The sequence below is a fragment of the Gallinula chloropus genome, assembly GCF_964237585.1.
Source record: "Gallinula chloropus genome assembly, chromosome: 29".
Taxonomy (NCBI): Eukaryota; Metazoa; Chordata; class Aves; order Gruiformes; family Rallidae; genus Gallinula; species Gallinula chloropus.
Genome location: NC_140114.1, coordinates 3885553 through 3912688, shown reverse-complemented (window position 1 = coordinate 3912688; position 27136 = coordinate 3885553).

Below are 27136 nucleotides of genomic sequence, written 5' to 3'. Positions count from 1 at the left end.
TTTTAATACAGAGCCCATAAAGCTTCCCCCAGAGATCAAGGCACACACCGTCCTAGTTACCTATAGCTAATGGCCTGAAGGGGCTTTATACTCTCAGAGCTGCTGTAACTCCTTTAAGATCAAAATCATCTTCTAAGCTACAAGCAAAAAACTAGAATTCTTTTAGGGTGACTAAAACAAGCTGCTGCAGATGCTTCTGCATTTTTCTGTAGCCTTTTGGTGTAGCTGGTTCCGTTGCAGAAGTTGTTCACAGCCTGGAGGCAGAAAACATTGACACAAAGGTACCGTGACACTTGAGGAGCTGCATGAACAAAGGCCTCCCCCCCAGAGTCTAATATGTCTGCTGCAGGCTGGGCAGTGTCCCTTGTGGCACAGTGTGACGCCTTTCTGGGCAGTCAGTAGGTCTGGTGCACTTGTGGTCCATGGAGAATGAGTGCCAGGTGAGCCAGAGCCGGGTCCGGGAGGGGTGAGAGGGCTTCTGGCCCATGGGTGGCAATTGCCAGAGGACTCAGTGTAGCTGGGAATGTCCGTGCGCTTCCAGAGCCAGGGTCATTTCTCCTGCTCTGTGGCTTTTTGGTTCTTGCTTGGAAGGAAAGAACAAAGCCGAGGTACACATGAGCTGACCCCCTTTCTGTTGCCAGCCATGAAGGTGCCTCTCGGCGGGGTTCTTCCTCCAAGAGAGCCACGTGTCTGGGCAAGGTCGTGGTCCATCCAGCTGTCCTGTGCATCTGTCTGTGAAGCTGTCTTTCCATGGAGCGTTGTCTTTTGTACCCCAGTCTGCTGGCTGTCTCGTTCAGCAGGAATACTTGACAGCTGATGCAGCAGGATGTAACCGCTGCCTGGCAAGGTGGTTTTATGCCCCCAAGGAGCTGAGTGGGGATAAGGCCATTTCTAGCTGAAAGGACTCTAGGAAGGGCTGACCCCTTTCTGTCACTGAGTCTTTGCGCATACACACAGACACACACACAGTTTTAGGGAGTCCATCCTGAGTTTTTATTATTTTCTTACAAGTGTGTCAGTACCTGGTGTTTTTCCTCCAGCATCTCTGCTCTTCTGTGACTGCTGGGTCTCGTGTGTTCATCCTGGTGTGACCCCAAGTGACTCATCTGTGCTGCAGAATGTGTCTGGGCTGTTAAAACATCAGATGAGGGAAAAGCCTCCAGTTCTGGGTTGAATGGTGTTTTGGGGAGCAATGGAGAGAAAGGCTTTTGTCCTGGTTTCAGCTAGGATAGAGAGAATGTCCTTTCCAGCCTCTGGTGTAACGCCGTTTTTGGGAGTTGGGATGAGAGCAGCACTGATACCACACTGCTGGTTTGAGTTGCTGCCCAGCAGTCAAGGACTTTTCTGTTGTTCAGGCTGGCCTGGTAAGGAGAAGGCGGCTGGGGGGCACCCAGAAAGCTTGGAGGGGACACAGCCAGGGCAAGTGCCTGAAACTGGCCCAATAGGGCATTCTGTGCCAGTGAGCGATACTTTGCTGTAAAGTCTGTTCTTCTTATCTCCTGCTGTCCAGTAAACTGTCCTTATCCCAACACAGGAGGTTTGGGGTGGTTTTGGTTTTCTTCTCCATTTCGCCCCCCCAGCCCTGGCAAATTCCCCCCTCACACCCCCTCAGAGAGGCAGCTGCGTGGTGCTCGGCTGGAGCAGAACCAGGACAGCTTTTTGTTCCTAGCTGTGTATGGGGAGACAGCGTTGGATTTGCTTGTCAAGGCTTGGTTATGACTTGTTTCCTGCCTTTGGGGAACTGGAGGTTGATTTTGTTGTGGGAATTGATGCAAAAGGCACCCAGGCAAGTGCAGATGAATCCTCTGCCTTTGTTCCCAGTCTAAGTCTATAAGCTAAATACGTAACTTCAAGTGCTTCCAGTGAACCATACAACAAAACTTTGCACCTGGAGAAGCTCCTGGAACTCTTGAATGCCAAAATATCTCCTCCACTTGGTTTCTTTTTTTTTTTGCAGGTTTTGAAGCTGCCTTTTCTTCCGAAAGGCAAACTAGAGCAGCAGAAGACATCAATGGTACCTAAGAGCCCAGATGACTGGCTGAGCAGTCAGCAGTTCTGTCCTTGGCTAGAAGGGGGTTTTGATTCTTTAACTGTTTTGTGGCAAAACGGGTCTTCTCTGCCTGTACAGAAGGATGCTGTGGAATCCCTACTCCTCCCAGTTGCTGTTTCTGGGTTGCTTTGATGCAGCTGGTGTCAGTTGTGCTTACTGTCTGCGAGCTTTCTTGCTTCTGAGTCTTGTAAAAGTTTTGGAGTTTAGCCTGGAGCGAGCTTCCAAAGAGTTTCTTCTTCTTCCTAAGAAACAAGGCCTATCTTTTCCTTGTAGCCACTTGGAAGGAAGGTCAGATGCTCCATTCTCCTTCTGTGCCAGATCTTTGCAGCTCCGGGGATGGATTGAGTCAGTAGGCCAACTCAGGGAAATGACAAGGCTCCTGGATGGAGTAACTGCCAGGTGAGCGACAGCCAGCTTGTGAAGGGTGAGAGGGCTTTTGGCCCATAGGGAGCATCTGCCAGAGGACTGAGGGTACTTGTGAATGCAGGGGCGCTTCCAAATACAGGGTCATTTCTCCTGCTTAAGGAAGAGTGATGGGAAGACCCCAGGTGCTGGAAAAGACAAGGGTTTCCCTAGGGCTGTGTGGCTTTTTGGCTCTTAACTTTGTGGGAGAGCAGGCAGCAGTCGGGAAGGGGCTGCAAACTTTGGCCTGGTCACAGCCCACAGGTCTGCAGGAGGCAGCGAAAGCCCAGGAAAGTTCTTAACGCCTGATGGCTCTGAAATTTTGCACGTTGAAGTCTGGTATGGAAACTGAAGAGTTTGGCAATCCACACAGGGCTGTTTTCTGGACAGAGCTTTTTCCACTTTGGTGCTTTGGTTGTGGTAACCGTAGGAGAGCAGCACATCTTTGGGGGTGTGGAATGACATTAATGGGTGTGAGTTTCAGTGCGTTTTGGGTTGGCATGGCAGGGTTTTGCTAGTGGGGCTGCTGCAGAGGTGGTTTCTGGGAAAAGATGCCAGCAGCTTCCCCACAGCGGCAGTGACCGCTGGGGACACGGCAAGGGGAGGTGGGGGCCGGGGACCCTGTGAGGCAGCCAGCCCCTTGGCTGGGCAAGAGAAACTTTGGAATGGCCCCAGGTCACTTGCTGCGGCGTGGTGCGCTGTGGAAGGGACACTGGCGTGATGCCTCAGTCATTGCTGACACTGGGCTGAGCCTGGTAGGGGTGTATTTTGAGTGCCTGGTTTAGGAGAGCAAATCCTCAACCTTGTGAACTTCTCTTCATAGCCCATGGACTGGACAGAAGCCACTTCCCTGTCTGTCTGGGAGGACTTGAGGGAAACGAGGACGTCCCAGCACGCACACGGGGTCCAGGAAAGCAAAAAGGAGCCGTGTCAAGGCTGTGCTGCTGTTGCAGATCCCAGCTCTGACCTACGTGTGCATCCCAGTGCCACAGGCAGGTTTCTTCCTTGGAGCTGCACAGCGTTGTTCAAGGGAAAGTGAGTTGGGCTGAGCTGCCTTAGGAATAGATCTGTCCCTCTCTTTGACATGGGTGCGAATGTTACCAGAAGAGTCGCTTAAAAAACTCTCTTGTGACTTAAATCTAGAGACTGAACTGTAGAAAGCAGGCATTCCTGACTGTGCCATGCGATGGCTTTGATGTCCTGACACTCTAGATTTTAGCTGGACGTGTTTCCTTGTTCATCCTTTCTTTCTGCTGTCTCCTGGGCTTTTGTTTCTCCTGTGGTCACTTCCTTCTCTCTGTTTTCATTGTTTGCTTTTTTAATTTTTGCCCTTTCATCACTTCATTCTTCTCTCTTCTCATTTTTTTGGGTTGTTTATTTTCCCCATTTTGTTGCTTCATTCTGTTGTCATCTTATTTGGTGTTTTTTTCCTATTTCATCGTTCCTCTCTGCTGGGGGTTTCTTTTGGGTATTTTCTTATTCCATTTTTGTTGCTTCTTTCTGCTCTCTCCTGGCTTTTTTGGGGGGATGGGAGGGAATGTTCCCCTTTCAATTGTTTCTCTCCACTCTCAGTTTCTTTGGGAGTTTTTCCCCTTTTGTTTCTTCCTTCTGCTCTCTTCCAGATTTTTTTGGATTTTCCCCTTTTAGTCACTTCCTAAGTAACTTCCTCATTATTTCCCCTTTTCTTGTCTTCTGCTGTCTTCTCTTTTTTGGGGTTGTTCTTTCCCCTTTGGTGGCTTCCTTCTTTTCTGGTTCCTTTGGTTGTGTTTTCCCATTTCATCACTTCCTTCTGAAGTCTTTAATTCATTGTGTGGTGTCTTTTCCCCCTCCTATCTCTTTGTTCTGCTCTCTTCTTGTTTTGAGGCTTTTTTACCCTCTCTCATTGCTTCTTTCTGCTCTTTACTCCATTTGGGTTCTTTTTCTTCCCCTTTTGTCATTGCCTTCTGTACTCTTCTCGTGGTTTAGGTTGTTTCTTTTCCCCTTTTGCCGCTTCCTCCTGCTCTGCTCTGGTTTTTGGGGAGGTCTTCCTCCTCCTGTTGCTGCTGTTCCTCCTCCTGTGTCTCCTAAAAAGGGCAGTCTCAGATTCGTAGTATTCTAAAAGAAAGCAGTTGAAAGGGGCAGCAGAGTTTTGGGTCAGATTTTACTTGACTGAGGGTGTTCCAGAAGCTGAAAGTGCTAAAGCTGAATTGGTGACACAAAGGAGAAGTGCAGTGACCTGTGTAGATGCAGATTGATTAATTTGGATAATACCCCAGATAAGGAAAGGAGAGGGATGACAGATTTCCACAGGATTTAGAGGAAGGACTGTCATTAGTGCCACTCAGAATTTTTTCCAAAGAACACATCTCTCTGTCATGAAGCTTTTGGATATTTTTACTCTTTGGAAGGAATAATAGGTCTATTTTGTAAAGGCAGCAGCAGAGATTTTTATGGCACATCCTGTGTGGCACTCCATGGAACTCACAGTAAAAGCAGGGCCATAGGATCGTAGTTCATCACATGGATTATAAATCCAGGGAAGCTGACTGATAGATCTTCACAAGTATTGTCTGTCAGTGAAGAGTCATCACTGAAGGGAGGGTTTCCTACCGACATTATTTCAGGTGGCAGTGCTGGATTCAGCCTCAGTCACCACCTGCTTTATTGAGTGGGTATAAAATTGCAGCTCTCAGAGTATGTGAATGGTGAAACATGAAAGGGAGCATCAGAGTTAAAAACTGTCAAACGAACAGCTGCAAATTCACATGTTCCCTGAAGCAGTATTTGAAGAGTGAGGACACTGAAACATCAGAGCAAATTACTTTGGAAAAGAAGGATTCTTGTACCTTTTGGTGTCTTTAGAGCTAGATTGGCTTTTTTTGTATATGGGCTATTTTGCTCACATGAAAGCAGCTGATCTGAGTAAAAGAATATTCCTGTTTCTAAGAAGAGGATAAAGTAGGCAATATAACAGTTGTGTTTGGCTTCAGACTGTTGATTGTTCCAGAAAGGGTGATACTGAACACAGCTGTGTTCTTAGGCATGATTGCTGTTAAGTACCAACCCTACCAGCAACCAGGGCAATGAGAATCCTGTCCTGGAACTTCCTGTCTGGTTTGAAAATACCTGTGTGTGTATCTGCATGCTTGACTTTGTAGCTGTGAATAATCCTGCTGAGCTTAGGGCAACAGTTCATACCCATAAAATCATTTGCATGTAGAGCTCCAGCAGTGAGGCCAGAGCTGCAGACTGGGGCAGATGGAGCACAGAGAGAGATTTAATATCGAGGACAGAATGAGCTCCTGCTGATGGGATTCAGTAGCTTTAGTCCATTAATAAATAGTGGATTGTGCAGGACATTTTTCCCCCTGCTACTGACTGGACTCTGAACCTTTGAAAGTTCATGTAGATACCATATTACTTAGTGATCTGAAAGATGTGTACAGGGAGCTTTCACTGATTTTCCTCCCCTGATACCGGGATGTATTTGCTCAGCATGTGCAGGGTCAGTAGACTTTGCCTTCCTGTTCCAGGAGGTTTGGTTTCATTACAAGAAAATTACCTTTTGAAGATGAGAATCTGGAGGATTAAAACCTGAAACATTATATGAGATGTATTTTTCTTAGGTGACACTGTGCAGTGGTCAGAAGGTCTCAGTCTTGCAGATCTGCACTATAGATTCTGTAGTCAAACACCTGATCAGCCTTTCTGGGGTGTGGATGCTCGTTGGGAGAAAGAGTGACAGATCCAGGCACGTTGGAAGCAATAAGCCCCCACATTGTCTTAAAATTTAACATCTCCAATAATAATCTCAGTTTGCCAGGGTGGAAAGGCCCACGTCATTTGGGGTGAGAGGAGGTTTGGGTAGTAGTTTTCTCCCACGTGTTTTGGCAAGAATCTTTTCCCAGTTACTTGGACTAAATCAGATTTGTGTGTGTGGCCAAAATCCCATTGTGTCCAGTTACATGAAGTTGTTGTCTCAAGCCTTAATATTCCATAGCTCTGGAAACCAAGGTCAAGTTGACTGGTATGGAATCCAGGAAGGAAAAGCCATTTGAACGCAGTGGCACTGCTGCTTTCCCTGCTCTAGCTTTTTTCTTCTGCTTTTCTGATGATCTTTCTTCCCTGCCCAGTACAGAGGCAATACCAAGGATGGTGACTTATGGTGTAGGTAGATAACAGTTGGAAGAGTTCAGTCACAGAAAGCTTCAGAGCATTGTACAGATAAAGTGGGGTTTTAAAGGGGTCCATTTGTCCCAAAGTTTTCTGGTTTGTACCACTCCTGTAGCAAATAAAACCACCTAACAGAGTGTGGATCATCTATCTCCCAGCGAAGGCTGGAGACAGGTATTTGTGGTGCTGACACAGGTTAATGACTCTGCCTGCTGATGACCTGTCTGAGCAGTGGGGTCGATACAGTTACTTGATCCTTTCAGTGCAGGTGCTGCTGTGGTTCCCTTTGCTCAGTTCCCAGGGAAAGGGGGAGAGGGGTTTTTATGACAAATACAGTGGTGGCTCTTTGCCCTTCCCACTCTGTATGGACTGACAGGAGAGGCTTTCTGTTGCAAAGAGTGATAGTGTTTTTCACGTGTGTCTGGGCAGGGAGGGATTTGCCCGTGCACAGCAGCTATGGGGAAGTTGCAATGTCAGCCCAGAGGTTTCAGGGCAAGGTGAAGCTTTGCCAGCAGTAAATTGCTTTGCCCTAATTCCAGAGGTGTGCCACGAGAAGAGATTTGCAGCACTCTACCAGTGTGGCAGGAAAGTTCTTCCAGGGTGTTAGAGGTGATTTTTCTCTGTTCTGTTCCAAGAACAAGTTAATGCATTTGTGCCTGTTACAGTTGAACTGACTCTGGACTCTGACAATGGAAAACCAGAAATTGGGACTAGGAACTTCTCCTCTACTTTAGAAATTCAACTGTTGTGCTTCTCCTGCCATGTTTATTTGTAGGTGTCCCCTCTCCCTTAGGTAACATGGTGTTACCTGTGTCCTGCCCCTGTGTGCGTTGGTAGAGATGGGCAGTAGGATTCGTTAGGACTCTGGAAAAGCATTGATAGGGTATTAGATGTCAGGAGAAGGCTTGAGTGACAGATCTCAGCTCAGGAACCAGGGCACTGCAGGAAGAGGGCAGCAGGGTGACAGATCTGGTGTAGGCATTGATAGGAACTCCAGAGAAATCCAATTATTCAGGTAGAAGAGCACGAGCATCCTGGCGCTGCCATGAACCCCACTCCTGGATTCCTGCCTGACACATGGCTGGCTCTCATCCCAGTCTAACGGGAGGGCTTGAGTGACAGGGTGGGGACCAGCCTGAGCCCCTGAGGGACTGGAATGGTGCTATTGTGTGTGTTCTATTGTCAGACTGACCAGTTGAAGACATGGAGTTTGCCTGCTCGGCACCAGGGAGTCAGCTCTGACGGGGCATGTTCCTGGTGATTTATTCTAGAGGCTTTCTTAAAGATTTAAATTCTATTTTTTTGCCTCCATAAAAGCTTACATTTCAAGGGTTAAGTAGGACCTGAGTGCAACTGGTGAAGTAATGCTTAGCAAGGAAACTTTTTACCCAGACTGGGAACTCACAGATGGGTTTTGTGTATAGGAAAGGTTCTGTTGATTTTCAGAATTAGTAATCCTTTTTTTTTCATATTATAAAGAGGTGTTTTTTGGTAAATGACACCACTTTAGATTTAAATGTACAAAATTATGGACAAGTTGGTGTGTAAAAGTTATTCAAGGGAAAGCAGAATGGCAAAGTTGCTCCAGAGATGCTGTTACCTGAAGGTTGACAAATTATGTGGCATTGAAGAGCTTTAAAATGCATTTAAATTTTGTGTTTCTGGACACTGGAGTTGGTGTAAGTTTCATCCCCACCAGTCAATCCTGAGACCCACATCCCCTAGTAGGACTTGGCTTAGGAGTGCCCTTCCTTTCCTAGCAGTAGGAATATATTTCCCAGTCAGTCTTTGATCTCTGTTCTGCATTGGTGCCTGCTGGGCTTGCAGTGAGGATCAGTCATAAACTGCAGTTGGGATTCTGGGAGGCAAATCTGTTCCTGGTTTCCCAGACTGGGACTTGAGACAGCGCTTGTGTGTTTTGGTAGGAGAGTGTTTCCTGTGATCCAAAGCCCAGTCTTTCCCATTGATTAACTAAGTGGTGTTCCTGGACTTTGAGGTTAATTTCCCTGTGAAGACCAGGAGTGTCTCAGTGCAGAAGGATCAGGCAATAATTTAGGATGGGCTTTCTAGGTAAGGATGAAGAGGAAAGGAAACCAGCAGCTACTGACATAACCAATCTGTGGGCAATAGTCCTATAAACAGGTACTTTCAGATGTGAGGCACTTGGTATGAGACTTAATCAACATCCCTTTACCTGCAAAAGAACAATAACAAACTCAAGGCTGGGCTGCCTGGACACTGACAAGCAAATCTGTGTAAATAAAGGAGCTCCATTTGGTCATGGAAGCAAAAGGTGGTTAATCCCATTGAAGGTTTTCTGTCCTTCCTTCCCACACATGCGGATTCAGTGAGAGACTTTTAAGGCTGTCTTTTAAGTCTGGCTTAAAGGCTGTGTGAATGCCTCAGAACATCTCAGGTGGCATTAGAGCCCTGTCTGGAGGCAAGCAGACAGCCTGAAACGTCCCACCCATCTGCCATCATAGCTGTGCCTGCAGTGGTTCTTCTGCAGGCTGAGGCTGCTCTGTGCACCTTCTGCCAGGGAGCTTTTCTTGTAACTAAGACTGGTGTGGAGGGAGAACTGGTATTTTGGAGACACAGTCAGTATCTGTTTCTTGAAGCTATACTTTCTCAGGTCACACTGAGGTTTACAAGCTGAGGAAATGTTGGATTCCATGCAGGAGGCGCACTGATGCTGGATGGGTCATCACTGTAACCAGGATATTCCCTAAAGCAGATTTATTTGTTCGACCTGGAGAGGAAGATGTGACAGAGTTGAGGGAACTGGAGAAGAAAAAAATCTATAGAAAAAGTGTGAAGAAATCTATTAATGAATGTCTTGTGTATTGATGGTTTTATAGTGAAGGAGGGTTTGACCTGGTTTGGCTCTCTTTTGTGTGGTTTGGAGTATTAGATATGAAAAAACCTATTTATCCAGGCTGATGGGTTTTGGGCATTTCTGTTCCTTCGTGGTGAGCACAGAGACTCCAGAGCAGGCAGAGCTTGGCTAGATAAGAAGGAAAGTCCATTTGGTGCAAAAGTCTACAACTGGGAGAAAGAAGTACTAGATTCTCAGGGAATAAATATCTAAATTCAGGGAATCATAGTGTGTTTCCTCTGGTTTGTAACCACTTTGTGATGCCAGTAATAACCAGTCTGAGCTGTCCTCATAGCTCAGTCCTCCGTAATCACATGTCACCTCTGTGCTTAGGCAGTTGATGATCAGGACACTGAAAAGAAGCTGCTGTGTATTTACTGCACCAATCAGATGATTTTTCTGGCTTGTTAATAGTGGTTTTGTCCTGAGCGATGGGACAGTGTATTTTATATCCATTGCTTTTAGGTCAGAACCATAGGTTTGTTATGAGTGATACCCAACACCTGGGCACACACATGCCTTTGTTACTGAATGCCAACACAGATGTTTATATCCGACCCCTGAAATGCAACAACTAAAACACGGAATCTGCAGCTTGCTGCTCATCTAATGGGTAGGAATATACTGGGAGTTGTGTGGGCATGTTCTTGAGGGTCTTCCTTCCAATCTTAATCTTCAGGGGGGATTTTCTGTAGAAGTGAAAAAGCAAAAACTTTGAACATCCAGTGGACATTTATTCTCTGTGTTATAAAACAGGACTCCTATGAATGGCATGTGTTAAGTGGGTAGTGCAAATGTACAGATTTGCTGCAATTTGATCATTCTGTGGCTTTCTGTATTTTCTGTCATATCCAACAAAGATAGAAATTGCAGCCAAGTGTTGGCTGGCTTTGTAATAAACCTTGTCTAAGCAATTTGTTAATCAAACCAGTAGGCAGTTAAACTATGTTAACCTTTGTAACTGAGCTGTTATTAATGGCAATTGATGTGAGGGTCCAGGATCACGATACATAGGTAGTGTAGGTATGCAGTGTAGTTATGGGAAGCAGCTCTGGGAACTAACGGCTTGGGAAGGACAAGAGAGGCTGTTTCTTTTCCTTTCTTTTTCATAACAAAGGGCTTTACTTGTGAAAGTGTCACATTATCTCTGGGAACAAGGATTCGAGGGCAGGATGGCATCCACCACCGATACATTGTTTATCCCCTTGCTGCAGAAAAACTGACTAACAAGGACATAAATTAGCTCAGACTGATAAGAACACTGCAAGCTTGCAAGACCCTCACATTCTAGGTGAAAGTTGAAAAGTACATGGTGAGGAGGACTCATGGCCTTCTTCCAAGGCCCACCAGAGACCCTCGCTCACAGTTCTTGGAAGGATCTGCACAAGCGCAAAGGACTGATAAGCTCATGAACATGTGAAGCCAGAGTAGGTGGGTTTAGGTAATAATTATGAAGAGGCATTAATAGAATATTCATTGTTTTACTGCATAAATGTAGGGTCGGGCTGCTGCTTGGGTGCACGCCGTTGGTGGAGCGGAGAGTCCCCGGCCGCCCAGGGCTGGTTTGGCTGCTTCTTACTTGCTCAAATAAATTCTCTTTGGATACTCTAAACTAGAGTGAACAATTTGTTACCACTGTTCATAACAGTTGTGCTTCTCATGATTCGATTCTGGTGTCACTGTGTGTGTAGTGTAATAATTGGGAGAGTTTTCTTTCCTTTAGTCAGTGCTGAGTCTCTTCTGACCAGCTCTGGCCTTGAGCCAGGACTAAACCACCACAGCGTACCCTCACCATGGGTCTGAAGTGTCTTGGCACCATCTTCTGCCTCCTGGAAAGCAGGTTGTTCTTCAGGGAGCTCTCTTGCATCCTGGTGGTGCCAGATGGTGCCGGGCGCTTTGCCCGCTTGCCTGATCTGGGCATCAGGTGGCCAGAGATGCCAATTGATGGCCCAGGCGAGCGGGTCAGAACCACCCAGGTGCCTCCGCAGAGCCTCCTCCAGCAGCTGGGCCGTGCCGGGTGGGTGATGCCAGGGAGCAGTCCAGCAGTGATGTTACTGGGTGCCAGCTCAGCACCAGTTTCCTTCATGGTGTCTTTGAGCAGCTCAGCACCAGCTGGGCACCAGTCCCCAGTGAGGCTTCAGCCACACCAGATGCCCAGCCTGTCCGGAGCAGCCCTGGGCAGGCAGCCATGGCGCCTACGGGAGTGGGGCCAGTCCAGGGGCTGGTGTCCCCGCAGGGTCCCACAGCAGGAAGGAGCGTCCCAGGGCACAGTGCGAGCTTTGGGCTCAGGGCCCTGGGGTGCCAGGCTGCCATGGGGGTCTCTAGGCAGGATCAGTCTCTGCTCCAGCTGCGGCCAAGCTGAGGTGAGGGCCGGGGTCCCTGTGAGGCAGCGAGACCTTTGGCTGGGTGCAGGGGCTTCTCCTGCCTGCTGGATGCCCAGGGTTGGCGGGGAGGGAGATCCAAACTGGAGACTGGGCAGCCCCAGGGGTGATTCGACAGCTGGTGAGGGGAAGAGAAGCATCCATGGCTTCTCCATCACCCCCAGATATGGCTCTTCCAATTCATCACCATCACTCTTCTTGTCTTTGGATATTTGTGAACACATACAACACACACACATACAGACACACACACATCAGCTATCGATCCCTCAGTCTATGGGCCAACCCTCTCCAATGTCAGCACATGGCCAGGGGCTGACAGGACAGCCAGCAGTGACAGGCTTGAGGGGTGACAGGACAGCAGGAGGTGACAGGCCAAGGAGAACAGAAGGCACAGCAGTGGCACAGGCTGGTGCCAGGTACAGGGCTGATGGGCAGTGACAGCAACCAGGAACAGCTCTCCCCAGGGCTTGCAGAAGAGCCACCAAGCCCAGGTGACCTGGGCTTTCTGTCACAATGTGCTGGGCCACAAGGGGCTGTGGTTGGTCCGTGCTCTTCTGTGTGCACTGGGCAGCGCTGGTGGGCAGTCTGCTGTGGCAGACCCATCGCAGAGCAGGCATTGCCTGGCCCCAAACATGTCCTGTGTGCACTACAAGTTCGCCTCAGTGCTCACCTATGGCACAGTCACCTTCTGCAGCCTCCACATTTCCCTGGGTGACCTCAAGCGCCAGATCTTTGTCCAGGAGAAGCTGAAGGCCACCAGCTGTGACCTGCAGATCTCCAACGCCCAGACCACCGAAGGTACATGGGGGTGGCAGGTGCAGGGTCTCTGGGACCACCCGGCTGGCAGTGGCACAGACTGTTGTGTGGCAGCTGTGCCCGGAGGGAGCCGTGCTCTGCTCTCTGTGGGTTGTCTCAGGATAGCGTGAGTCAGTCACATCTTCATTTCAGAGCAAGGCGTGGAAGAATGCCTTGCTGAGGGGCCACCTGTAACGTTTACCAAAGCTGCAGTTCCCGGGAATCCCTCTGGGAAGGCTGCCATGGGGCAAGCGCAGGGACGGCACGCACAGCTTCAGGCACACCCTGTTTGCCAAAGGCTTTTCCAGGCACTCTCCAGAGGGAATTTTGTTGGAGTCTCTCTTCCCTTCTGATGAGATTCCACTGCAGTGGTAGCCTAAAATTTCTTCATATGGACTGTTAGCATGTGGAGTGGATGAAAGGGCCATGTTACCTCTCACCTTTTGCTCCTGTGTCTGTAAAGGCCTTCTCTGAAGTGCTCTGTAACAGCACAGTAACATCCATGCATAGCAATAAGCTGGTGTCTCTTTCTGTATTGATCTCTTCAGAATACACAGACCACGATGCCCTGATGCCCAAGAACTCCTCGGTCCTTGTGAGGAGAGCGGCTGTTGGAGGAGGAAGAGCCAGGAGGAAAACACCCGCGGCGTAAGTGTCCATCGAGCACGGGCTGCTTTGTCCAGGCTGTCAGTGGGCTACCTCGTTCCAGGGTAGGAGCTTACAGAGGCATTCAGAGAGTCTGTTTCTTGTTAAAGCTGCTGTGAGTTTTGGTTGTCAAATCTGTGTCCCAAAGAGGGATTGGATTTTGAGCCCTTAGAAAGGAGACGATGAGTTCCAGTGTGCCTGGAACCAGCGGTGCAGCAGCACCCTGGTACCCAGGCAGCATGTGCAAGCCCAAAACATGCATCTGTGTGGCTCTGCATGGCAGCAGTGGGCTTCTCTACTGCAGGTGCTGTTGCAGTGCCTCAGTGGGACGGAGGGCCCCATATGTAGACCAGACCCTACACGTAGGGAGGTGTGCTGCCTTCCTGGAGCCAGGGTCAGGGATATTACCAGAAGGCTCCCAGGGCTGGTGAGTCACTCTGATTATTACCCACTGTTGATAGTTCAAGCAGGCAGGGATGCAATCACAAAGTGTAGCCTGCGCACTATCAAGAGTGAGTTTCGTGACCTAGGGCTTTGTTGGGGGGACGGGTGCCCAAATAATATTTTCTTCTATCCCCACTTGTGGGAGGTGGGGTTCAGAGTGGGTCAGGAGAACACATGAATTGAATCAGTGGTTGAAAGGCTGGTGCCTGCACAAGAAGTTTGGGTTTTTTGACCAGGGGATGGTGTACTCTGCTCTGGACATGAGTACTGCTAATGGGGCTCGCCTGTCCCATAGAGGAAAGCGGATCCTAGCTCAGGAGATGGCAGGGCTCATTGATAGGGCTTTAAACTAGTTAGGAAGGGGGAAGGGGATATTACAAAGGCCGCTGGGGTAAGGCAGGTGCTTTGGGAGTCACAGCACGAGTTGATGGAGGAAACAGATAAATGCCAACAACACAATGGCAGACTTGGGGATGTTGCTCCACATGAGAGTAGGGATAACTCTGTGGATTACCCCGTGAACTCCTCAGTGGAGCCGCTTTTGTCCATCCCCTATCGAAAAACTTGCTGTGAGCTGTTGGGGATATCTGCATCTGCTGCCCCACTAAAATGCCTATATACAAACGCACGTAGCATGGGGAACAAACAAGAAGAATTGGAGATCTTTGTGCGGTCACAGGGCCACGATCTCATTGCAATCACTGAGACGTGGTGGGACAGCCTGGATGACTGGCATGCTACCATGGATGGCTACGTGCTTTTTAGGAAAGATAGGCTAGGGAGACGAGGTGGAGGAGTTGCTCTTTATGTTAGAGAGCACCTAGAGTGTATTGACCTCCAGCTGGGTAGGGACGAACCACTTGTCGAGAGCTTGTGGGTAAGAATTAAAAGGCAGGCCAGTATGTGTGATGTAGTCGTGGGCGTGTACTACAGGCCCCCTGATCAAGAGGAGTGGGTTGACAGTGCATTTTTCAAGCAATTGGAAGTAGCCTCAAGATCGCAGGCGCTGGTCATTATGGGGGACTTCAATTACCCAGATCTTTGCTGGGCAAGCAACACGGCCAGTCGTATGCAGTCCAGACAATTTCTGCGGCATATGGAAGACAACTTCCTGATACAGATGGTGCAGGAACCTACGAGGAGAGGGCGGGTGCTGGACCTTGTTTTCACTAACAAGGATGGGCTCGTTAGGGAGGTGAAGGTCGGGGGCAGCTTAGGACAAAGTGACCATGAAATGATCGAGTTCAAGATCCTGAGTGGAAGAGGCAAGCCAAAAAGTAGGACAGCTACCCTGAATTTTGGAAGAGCTAACTTTGATCTCCTCCAAAATCAAATAGGGGCTATCCCTTGGGCTGCTCTGTTTGAAGGAATGGGAGCCTGCGAGAGCTGGCTAACATTCAAACAGCACTTCTTCCAAGCACAGTATAGGTGCATCCCTTTGAGTAAGAAATCGGGAAGGAGAGGTAGAAGACCTGCGTGGATAAGCAGGGAGCTTTTAAGTAAACTCAAAGGGAAGCAGAAGACCTATAAACTGTGGAAACAGGGTCTGGGATCATGGGATGAATATAAGGATGTTGCCAGGGCCTGCAAGGATGCAACTAGGAGGGCTAAAGCCTGCTTAGAAATTAAGCTGGCAAGGGACATAAAAGATAATAAAAAGAGTTTTTTCAGGTATGTGAATGGTAAAAGGATAACCAGGGATAATGTAGGTCCCTTGTTAAATGAGGCGGGTATCTTGGTAACGGGAGATGATGAGAAGGTGGAGATACTGAGTGCTGCCTTTGCTTCGGTCTTTACTCCGAAGGCTTCTCGGGACCCACAGATACCAGACGAAAGTAGCAGTGTTTGGGGAATGAACGGCTCACCTCTAGTTGAGGTAGGGGTAGTCCAGGAGCGACTCAAAGGATTGGATGCACACAAATCCATGGGTCCAGATGGGATACACCCACGTGTGCTGAGAGAACTGGCGGAGGTGATTGCGGAGCCACTCTCTATCATCTTCAATAGGTCCTGGACTACAGGAGAAGTGCCTGAAGATTGGAGAATAGCCAATGTGACTCCAGTCTTTAAAAAAGGCAAGAAGGAGGATCCCAGTAACTACAGGCCAGTCAGCCTCACTTCTGTCCCTGGAAAGGTGATGGAACAGTTTGTTTTGGATGCCATCTCCAAACAACTGGAAGAGAAGAAGGTTATGAGGAGTAGTCAGCATGGATTCACCAAGGGGAAATCGTGCTCGACCAATCTCATAGCCTTCTACGATGTCATCACCAACTGGGTGGACGGAGGGAGAGCAGTGGATGTCGTCTACCTTGACTTTAGCAAAGCTTTCGATACTGTCTCCCACGACATCCTGATAGAGAAGCTGAGGGAACAAGGGTTAGATGAGTGGACAGTGAGGTGGGTCAAGAACTGGCTGTCGGACCGGGCTCAGAGGGTCGTGATCAGTGGAGTAGAATCTGAATGGAGGCCTGTGACTAGCGGTGTTCCCCAGGGCTCGGTGTTGGGTCCAGTCCTGTTTAATATCTTCATTGACGATCTTGATGAGGGTATAGCATCCACCCTCAGCAAGTACGCCGATGATACAAAGCTGGGAGGATTGGCTGACACGCAGGAACACTGCGCTGCCATCCAGCGAGACCTTGACAGGCTGGAGAGCTGGGCTGGGAGAAACCAGATGAGGTTCAACAAGAGCAAGTGTAAAGTCTTGCACCTGGGGAGGAACAACCGACTGTATCAGTACAGGCTGGGGGATGACCTGCTGGAAAGGAGCTCTGTGGAGAAGGACCTGGGGGTCCTGGTTGATGACAGGTTGGCTATGAGCCAGCAGTGCGCACTGGTGGCGAAGAGAGCCAATGGGATCCTGGGATGCATCAGGAAGAGTATGTCCAGCAGGTCGAAGGAAGTGATCCTCCCCCTCTACTCTGCGTTGGTCAGGCCCCACCTGGAGTACTGTGTCCAGTTCTGGGCTCCATGGTATAAAAAAGACAGGGATCTCCTGGAGAGAGTCCAGAGAAGGGCCACGAAGATGATTAAGGGCCTGGAACATCTCCCATATGAGGAAAGGCTGAGTAAGCTGGGTCTGTTCAGCCTGGAGAAAAGAAGGCTTAGGGGAGACCTAATTAGTGTTTATAAATATCTTAGACTTGGGACGCAGGGGGATTTGGCCAGCCCCTTTTCAGTGGTCTGTGGGGACAGGACTAGGGGCAATGGCTGTAAGCTGGAGCATAGGAAGTTCCGCACCAACATGCGGAAGAACTTTTTCACAGTGAGGGTGACGGAGCAGTGGAATAGGCTGCCCAGGGAGGTGGTTGAGTCTCCTTCTCTGGAGATACTCAAGTCTCGTCTGGATGCCTATCTGTGTAATATGAGATAGCGAGCCTGCTTTGGCAGGGGGGTTGGACCCGATGATCTCTTGAGGTCCCTTCCAACCCCTAAGATTCTGTGATTCTGTGATTCTGTGATTCTGTGAGTTTCTTCTCCTTCAGTGCAGAGATGCTCAGAAAGTGTCTTAGGTTTGGGCTCAGATTTGAGCAAATGCCAATCAGAGGAGAGTGGAAATGGCTCTTTCAGGGACACTCAGGATGTAGGACAGACCTCCAGACTACAGGAGAGGTTAACGGGTGCTGTGCTATGAGTCTAGAGCCTGAATCTGTGTTTCTTTATTTCTGAGCAGGCTGATGGCTCCTCTGCATCCACTTCCCTGGCCCAGCTTATTAAGGTATGAGTGTATATTTATCTAGAACCGTTCCTGGAAAGGTGTTTGCTTCCTATTTGTAAATCTTACACTGAGATCTTGAGCTAGGTGACAGTTGCCATGTGAAGCAAGTTTATATTTAAATGTTAATAATTTAATCTATTATGTGTTTTCCAAACTATGTGTCTAACACGATCCTATCACGAGTAGTGTCCAGCCTGGGAAGACAGGAGGGGTTTAGAACCTTATCAGCCCCAACACGTGCTGTCGTGTATCACTCTCCACTGCAGCCCACTTGGGAGCAACCTGGCCTGGTGACACAGGTGCTGATGGAAGGGACAGCAGAGCCTGGGGCTCGGAGTGCCCGGGAACGCTCTTTGGACGTGGGGTAACAGGCCCAGAAACACCGTGTCCTGGCGTAAGGACTGCCCAGAGCATCTCCAGGACAACTGTCTGTTGTACCAGCAGCTGTTCCCCTTCAACCCCCGCTAGCCTGGTGCTGCGCTGTCCAGGATGGGAGGGGGGGTGTTGTCTTTGTCTGGGGGGGCTTCCCTCTGTTCCTCATGTGTGTGTCACATCACGACCTGTTGCCCAGACTGCTGATCTGGCTCGTGCCGACGCTGCCGAGGAAGAGAAGATCGCGGCAGTGATGGCACAGTCGTGCCAGCAGTACCACCCACGCACGTGAGTGTGGAGACTGCCCCGCCTGTCCTTTGAAGGCCACTGAAGAGTCACTGAGCTCTTCGCTTCCACAGCAGAGATACAGATGTATCTTGGTCTTTCTTTGCCCTTTAGCTATTTGAAGACCCCCTGGGGTCCACCTCCCCCCTCCTACCTGTGCTTCCGCTGCGGGAAACCTGGGCACTGCCGCAGGGACTGCCCCACCACCAAGGTCGGTCTGCGTGGGACTGGTGGCATCACTCTGCTGTGAGGTTGTTTCCCTTGCCAGTCAGATAACGGAGGAGTGACTACTCGTATTCAGACCCATTGCTGGTGGGGTGAAATAGAGAGGCTCTGTGGCAACGTGTCACAGCCCTTCCAGATGCCAGGGAAACCTGCAGTTATCCGTGGAACATTTTCTCCTTGGTCACTGACATTAAACATGCCAATAGAACTTTCTCTGGGAACTTTCATGCATGTTATGATGTTTTTTCCTGGCTTTCCCTTTTTTAATGACCATTCAACATTTCTAGTATTTTTGCTAAACCCAAGAGATTTCTGTTGATGCCAAGTGGTGATTATTTGCCTTTTCTAATTACACAAGTCTTTGGTGGAGTATTGCTGCTGTTTATGGTCCCTTGGAACCCAAAGCAGTCTGTGATTCCATGAGTTCTCTCTGCATTTCTCTTCTTCACAGGACAAAGATTTTAAGCCGGTTCCCAGAATTAAGAGGAGCACAGGAATTCCCAGGGATTTCCTGGTGGAGGTGGATGACCCCAGCACTCAGGGTGCCCTGCTCACCAGCACACGAACATACACAGTACCCATTATTAATGTGTTAAGTGTGGAATAACTTGCACTGAGAAGACAGGGAGTGAGATGAAGCGTGGAGAAATGTCTGAGTGGCAGTGCAGCCACCTTGGCTGGCATTTCTAGTCACAGGGAGGAAGCACTGTCTCTGGACTTTGGCCTTAAAATCTGTGACACTGTCTCGTGTTACAACTGGGGGGTCTCACTTGTCATGCCCCTGGGAGTTGGTGACACCTGTGCTATGCCGTTACCTGTGTTTCTGCAAAACATGCAGGCAGGATTGAGCTGGACTCATTCTGTTTGCAAGCTCACTTGGCTTTGGTTTGATGTTTCATTGCTCCTGAAAACATTTCACAAACAGCTGTTGGACCAGGCTTTCCAGAGCAGTTCTGCTGTTGCAGCGACAGAAAAGTAGTTTCAGCTAAAAGCTGAAGTCTCAGATGGCCAATGGAGAGACTGAACAACTCCACTGATTTTCCTTCTTGGGTAGAATCCAAAGTCTGGAAAATTTCTCTTTTACCCATCTTTCCCCTTCTTCCTCCTCCTTCCCCACCCCCTCCAGGGAAGCGTATGCCAGAGGAAGGAAAGAAAAGCAACCCTTCCGCTCCATCGAGCCTTCCTCCTCCTCCTCAGACCATCCCATTCCCAGTGAGTTCTTCTGTCCCCTTTGCAAGGAAACTATGACAGATGCTGCAATCACTCCTTGCTGTGGAAACAGTTACTGTGATAAATGTAAGTCTTATTCCCATGTTGGTCAATCCAAACCCTCACATCTCATCTTCTGTAAGCAGAAAGAGGGGATCCCCCATTCACTTTGGTCCCAGTTCTGGTTCCTATTTCAGTACACCCTGGAAAGGAGGGCAGAATTGTGCACTAGCAGACAAATGGCTTTTGAGAGTGTTTTTTTTAATCAGTAACCTTGTGGCTGGGGATTCTCCCTGTACTTTGGAGTGGAATGATGATGACTGGGGATGTCCTGAAATAGCATCCTTCATGTTATTTGCCACAAACGATAGATTTTTTACACAATACAACTTTTATAGCTCCATGCTCTCCATTCAGATCATATTCACACATTCTACTTTTCTTTACAGCTTATTACAACTCTAAAAATGTCTTTACTTTGGCTAAACCCTCTTGTGATTCTGCTGATCATTCACAGGTATTTGAACAGCGTTACTCCAGTCAGAGACACACATGTGCCCAACGTGTCACCAGGCGGACGTCTCCCCTGACACCTTAGTTGCCAACAAGGCACCACGCAAGGTAACGTGGGGACTGTGGTGTCAACTGCTTGTAAGACAAGACTCTGAAAAGCTGAAAGGGAAGAAAACGCTCACTGTCATCTCCTTCAGCCCAGTGAAATTGAAGAAGGCTGTGTTTACCTTTCAGAGGTGTTCTCTGTGGTGACAGAACCTCCCCGCCCTGCAGAGACCCCCTGGCCTTTCTGGGGTCGCTGTTGTTTGACACGACTGTGTCACTATCCAGTGTGATTCACACTCCAGCCCTGTAAATGCAGGTACTGGGAGTTACCAGTCGTTGACATCAGGGTTTAGTGGGACGTGTTTGTACATCTGTGTGTTGAGTTACTGTGGGACTGTGAGCGGGTACAGGAACACACAAGTGATTTTACTCTGGTGGGGAGGCCTTTGTTCATGGATCTCCTCACGTTTCATGGTACCTTTTTGTCAATGTTTTCTGCCTCCAGGCTGCGGACACCTTCAGCAATGGAACTGGCTACACCAAAAGGCTTTTAACACACAGAGAGATATTTCACTTTAGTTGTTTATACTCTTAATTTGTTTTCATATTAACTCTATAAAAAGGTTTTGAACTCATGTCTGCCCTTTATATTGGAAGAAAGCACGCAGCAGCATCAGCTTTTCTCAGGGTTCAGCTGTAGCTGCTGAGCTGGCCTGAGCAGAGCCAGAGAAATCAGAAACACACTGCTCCACCAACTGCCAAACTAAACCTGCTGGGATGGCTCAGGGTGGTTCTGGGAGTCGGCGTGCCCAGTGCCTGGTCCCAGGGGGGCTCTGACTCCATGTCCTTGCCCTTGCCAGCTGTCGAATCACCCCTGGGGCTGCCCAGTCTCCAGTCTGGATCTCCCTCCCCGCCAGCCCTGGGCATCCAGCAGGCAGGAGAAGCCCCTGCGCCCAGCAAAGGGTCTCGCTGCCTCACAGGGACCCCGGCCCTCACCTCAGCTTGGCCGCAGCTGGAGCAGAGACTGATCCTGCCTAGAGACCCCCATGGCAGCCTGGCACCCCAGGGCCCTGAGCCAAAAGCTCCCACTGTGCCCTGGGACGCTCCTTCCTGCTGTGGGACCCTGCGGGGACACCAGCCCCTGGACTGGCCCCACTCCCATATGCTCCATGTCTGCCTCACCCCGGGCTGCGTCAGCCCAAGAGGGACAGGGGGATGGTGGGAAAGATGGGCAGGAGTGGGAGAGAGATGTGTGGAGAAAGGGAAACAGAGCAACAGGCTGCAGGACAGACAGGGAGGGACCAGGAGGGACAGACAGGCAGTCGGGGAAAGACAACATCAGCCACTGTCTCTGGGCCAGAAGGGGAGCAGGGAAAGAAGATGACCAGGCAGCAGAGACAGAGAGGGAAAGAGACATTTCCTGGTGGGCTGCAGGCTGGGAGGGAGGAATTACAAACTGGGGGCAAAGGTCTGGACAGAGCGCTGTGGGGGAGACGAAAACCAGCATTGATGGGCAACTGCCCCAATTCCTGAGCTCTGGTTTGATCTTTGAAACGTCCCCTGTGCTGGAGAGCTGCTGCAGGGAGTGACAGCGACTGCAGAGCAACGCTGAGATCCGCCGGACAGACGAGGGGATGGTGGCTGCAGAGCAGCCCAGGGGAGCTGGTTCTCTTGGCTGCCAAAGGTGACACACAGAGATGATGAAATCCCAACAAAGGGGCACAGGCACATGTCCATCGTATTCACCTCTCCTCCCAAATCACGTTACTCATCACCCCTGTGAGGGAACAGCTAAGACTGGGGTAGAAAGGAGAGCAAGGAAGTTACTCCTGGGATAACTGCTCCCCAATTCCATGGCTGGCAAAATTCTGCTGTTTCAAGCAAATCCACAAGATGGCCTCGTCCTCCTGAGCCTTGTCTCTTGGGAAGCTTTGGGCTGGGGACCAGCACTGAAAGTGGCTCTGTGATCACAGAAACCTCAAGGCTTGCCCCAGGGGAAGGTGTATCAATAAAGTTGAGTTGGATGGGGCCCTGGGCAGCCTTGTGTAGATCCAGGCTGGAGGTTGGTGTCCCTTCCTGTGGCAGGAGGGTTGGAGCTCTGTGATCCTTGGGGTCCCTTCCAACCCAAACCAGTCTGTGATTCTGTGATTCTATGATTCTATGACCCAAGCACAGCCTAACCCTGTCTAGTCCACCTCTAGACCATGTCCTCAAGCACAACATGTACACACCTTTTAAATACCTCCAGGGATTGTGAGTCCACCACTTCCCTGGGCAGCCTGTTCCAGTACTTGAACACCCTTTCAGTAAAGAAATTCTTCCTGATATCTAACCTAAATCTCCCCTGGTGCATTTGACACCATTTCTTCTTATCCCATCCCCCCCTGTCTGAGATAAGAAACTGACCCTCACCTCTCTACACGTTCCTTGCAGGTAGTTGTAGGGAGTGAAAAAGTCTCCCCTCAGCCGCCTGTTCTTAAGACTTAAAAGCCCCAGTCCCCTCAGCTGATCCTCATAGTGTCACATTCACCCTGATATAATAGTTTATCTTCTGGGTGATTTTGGGTTTGGTTTAGAATACGATGTTGATTTTAAAGGAGTTACAGGAGGTGTGAGAATATACAGCATACTAAGGCTTTTAGGGATGTCCTGGTTTTGGTCAGGATGGAGTTAATTTCATTTGCAGCAGCGGATGGAATGCTGTGTTTGGGAGTTAAAATGAAAGCAGTGCTGGTAACACCCTGATGGGTTTAGTTGCTGTCAGACAGTCAAGGACTTTCTCAGCTCTTCATATTTCTCTATTCATGAGAAAGGAGGGGTGAAGCCAGGACAGGTGACCCAAACTGGCCAAAGAGAGTATTCCATGCCAATTACGTCCTGCCCAGTATAAAGGGGGGGGGGGTGATGGGAGGAGGAGCAGGGGCAGCTCCAGGTCGTCCGGTTATTGGGGGACGGTCGGGATCTGGGACAGCTCTGGGTGGCACGGCCTGAGCTGTGGGTTTGGTGAGAAACTGCATTGGGTATCAACAGCTTCATAGATTTTTGCTCTTTTATTACATTGTTACATTGTATCTTTCTGTTATCTTAGTAAACTGTCCTTATCCCAACCCACGGGCCTCTTAGTTTCTTGGTTTGGGGGTTATTGCCCCTTCCTTTTCCCTTCCCTTGCCTCTCACACCCCCACCTCCCCTTTCCCCCTTCCCCTGCTCTTTTCCTTTAAGGAGCAGGCAGATGCGTGGATCTCGGCTCTCAGCCAGGGTGAAACCACGACAAGGGGAATGAACTTTTTTAAAGGGCAGACAATGGCAGGGCAAGGGGGAATGGATTAAAGCTAAATGAAAGAAGGTTTAAATTGGATACTAGGGGGAAGTTTTTTCCAGAGAGAGTGGTGAGGTGCTGGAACAGGCTGCCTAGAGAGGGGGTGGATGCCTCATACCTGGAGGTGTTCAAGGCCAGGTTGGAAGGGGCCCTGGGCAACCTTGTGTAGATCCTGTCTGTGGCAGGGGGGATGGAGCTCTATGATCCTTAAGGTCCCTTCCAACCCATGCCATTCTATGATTCTATGATTAGTTCTATCCCCTTCCCAAGCACTGAGATCAGGCTGACAGGCCTGTACTTCCCTGGGTCCTCCTTCTGTCCCTCCTTGTAAATGGGTGTCACATGTGCCAGTTTCCAGTCAGGCAGAACCACCCCAGTCAGCCAGGACTGCTGGTAAATAAGGGAAAGTGGCTTGGGAGAACTTCTGCCAGCTCCCTCGGTGCTTTCGGGTGTTTTCCATCCACACCCATTGACATGTGCAGATCTAAGCAGGGCTTCAGTCTACTTCCTGTCCCTGTGTTGCCACTCAGGGCTCTGGGTATCAGGAGACAACTGGTCTTACCACTAAAGACTGAGGCAAAAAAGGCATTCAGTACATCAGCCTTTTCTTCATCCTCTGTCACAATGGTTCCCCCAGATCCAATCAAGTTGGGAGATTTTCCCTGTCCCTCCTTTTGTTATTAATGTATTTATAGAATAAGTAAGAAAAGGAGGGACAGGGACAATCTCCCACCTCTACTGTAGGTCACAAAGAAAATTTGTGAGGGCTGAAAATGCTTCCTGGCCAGAAACCTCCTGAGGATGCCCACTAGAAGCTCCAGTAACCTTGGGGGTCAGGGCTATCCTTGGCAAGAGGACTGTCCCAAGAGTGCCTGATGTCATTTTATGGGTCTACAGGCATCGTCCTTCAAAAATTCTAAATGTACAGCAATAATTCCCAAATACATCTGTGAAGACTGAATGATGTTCCTGGCCTGGAACCTCCCCAGGTAGCCCACACGCAGCCCTGGTAACCTTGGGGCTAAGGGCATTCCTAGCGAAGGGAATGGTCCCATAATACCAGACATCATTTTTCAGCATCCACATTCCAAAATGCTAAATGCCCAGCAATAGCTCCCAAACTAAAGGTCTGAGGTCCAAAATATCTTAGGGGCCTGAAATCTCCCTATGTAGCCCACTGGCAGCCCCAGTAACTTTGCAGCTCAGAGCTTTTATAGCCAAGGGAATGGTCCTAACAAGGCCTGATGTTTTATTTGGCTCTACCAGCATCCAACTCTGAAAATGCTAAATGTCCAGTAACAGATCCCAGACAAATGGTATCATGGCAAAAAAAACATTCCTGGCTTAAAACCTGCCCAGGTAGCCTACAAGCAACACCATTAGCACTGGAGCTCAGTGCTTTCCCACTCAAGGGAATCATCTTAACAGTGCCTGACATCATTTTCAGGCTCTCCCAGTGTCCAACTCTGAAAATGCTAAATGTCCAGCAATACCTTCCCCAAGAAAGGGGAGAGGGACTAAAGATCTTCCTGGCCTGAAACCTCTCTAGGTAAGTGACTAGCAGCATGAGGAACCTTAAGGTTCAGCACATTCCTGGCCAAGGGAATGACTGTAATAGTGCCTGACAAGATTGCACAGCTCTGCAGTCCTCCACCTTCGAAACTGCTGAAATCCAGTAATAATTTAAAAAGAAAAGGTGCAAGGGATGAAAGAAGTTCCTGGCCTGAAACCTCCCCATGTAGACTGCAAACAGGACCACTGACCTTGGGGCTCAGAGTTTTCACAGCCAAGGGAACAGTCCTTAGATGTGCCTCACTTCATTTTCAGCTCTATCAGCATCAAGTTTCAAAAATGCTAAATACCCAGAGGCAGCACCCAAACAAATGTTGTGAGGGATGAAGGATCTCACTGGCCTGAAAGCTCCCCAGGTTGTGCACTAGAAGAGCCAGTAACCTTGGGGCTCAGGGCTTTCCTAGCTAAGGGAACAGTCATCACAGTGCCTGATGTCCTTTTCAAACTCTACCAGCACCCACTTTCAAAACTGATAAATGCCCAGCAATAGCTCCCCAAAAAAATGAGTGAGAGCTGAAAGATGTTGTTGGCCTGAAACCTCCCAGGGTAGCCCACCAGCAGACCAGGTTACCGCTGGGATCAGGGCATTCCTACCCACGGGAATGGTCCTAAAATTGACTGACATCTTTTTCCAGCTCTACCAGCATCCACTTTTGACACTGCTAAATGTCCAGCAATAGCTGCCAAACAAAAGGACCAAGGGCCTAAAGAGGTTCCTGGCCTGAAACCTCCCCAGGTAACCCACTAGCAGCACGAGGAACCTTAAGGCTCAGCCCATCCCTAGCCAAGGGAACAACCCTTATAGTGCTTGAACTCGTTGCACAGCTCTACAGTCCTCCAACTTTGAAACCGCCAAACTGCACCAATAGCTCAAATACAAAAGGTTCAAGAGATGAAAGAAGTTCCTGGCCTGAAACGTCCCCATGTAGACAACAAACAGGACTTAATTTTGGGGCTCAGGGCTTTCCCTTCCAAGGAAGGTCCTAACATTGCCTGACTTCATTTTCATGCTCTACCATCATCCGCCTTCAAATATGCTAAATATCCACCAATTGCACCTTAAATAAAGGTATGAGGACTGAAAGATGTTCCTCACATGATCCTCCTTAGGGACTGGACGAGAAGCACCAGTAACCTTGGGGGTCAGGGTGTTCCTTGCCAAGGGAAGGGTCCTAACATTGCCTGAAGTCATTTTGGGGCTCTACCAGTGTCCATCTAGGAAACTGCAAAATGTCCAGCAAAAGCTCCCAAGCAAAACATGCGAGGGCCAAAAGATGTTCCTGACTGTAAATCTCCTCAGGTATCCCATAAACTACCCCAAAACTAGACAGGTGCTGGATACAAGAAGACCAGTCTCCCTGGGGTAGGTGTATGAGCATGTGAGGCTGAGGAACTGGGAGATTTCACAGCAGAACTGGTCACCAGCATTGCCCTTGCAGAGGGGGAGGGATCATGTATTGGTTGTGAGCAGCACAGCACTGAGAAACCCGCTGCAGCTCCCCTGTGTCTGCCAAGGGCAGGAGGAGGATGTGGGGAATAAAGCTGCCATGGGACATTCTCTGCCTCTTTGCATGGAGCTCTGTGCAAGGAGAACAAGGCAGTTGGAACTTGGGGCACTCTTCACTGAGCAAAACATTCTCATTGAGGACCCAAGGACTGCTTCTCCCTGTTCTATTAGACATTGGAAAGGTCCTTTTTGGGAGGTGCATTTCCTGCTGGCTGAGGGTGCCACCGGCTGTACTGGGCTCTGAGTGAGCTCTCCAGGGGTCAGTTTATCCTTGCAGCAGCAGGTCTATCTTTTTTGATCTCTAGGATCTTGTCTGGATGGTGGTTTCCAATTCCCCCAACTGCAGAGCAGAGCTTTGTAGATTTGTTTTTCCTGATTTTGTTCTTGGGAAACCCTGAGAAATGCCCAAATGCTCACTTAAACCCCTTCCTTTCACAGGGGGAAAGAGTCCCCTCCCTATCCCAGACCTGGGTGTCCTGTCTCATGTGCAGACAAGGGAAGGTGATTCTCCTGCCCAGCTCTGGTTTGATCAGGAGAAAAGACTCTGATGGACACAAGGATTTCTCCCCAGCTGAGGGAGGAAAGATCAGAGATGAGATCACAGAATGATCCCCATGAGTCCTGA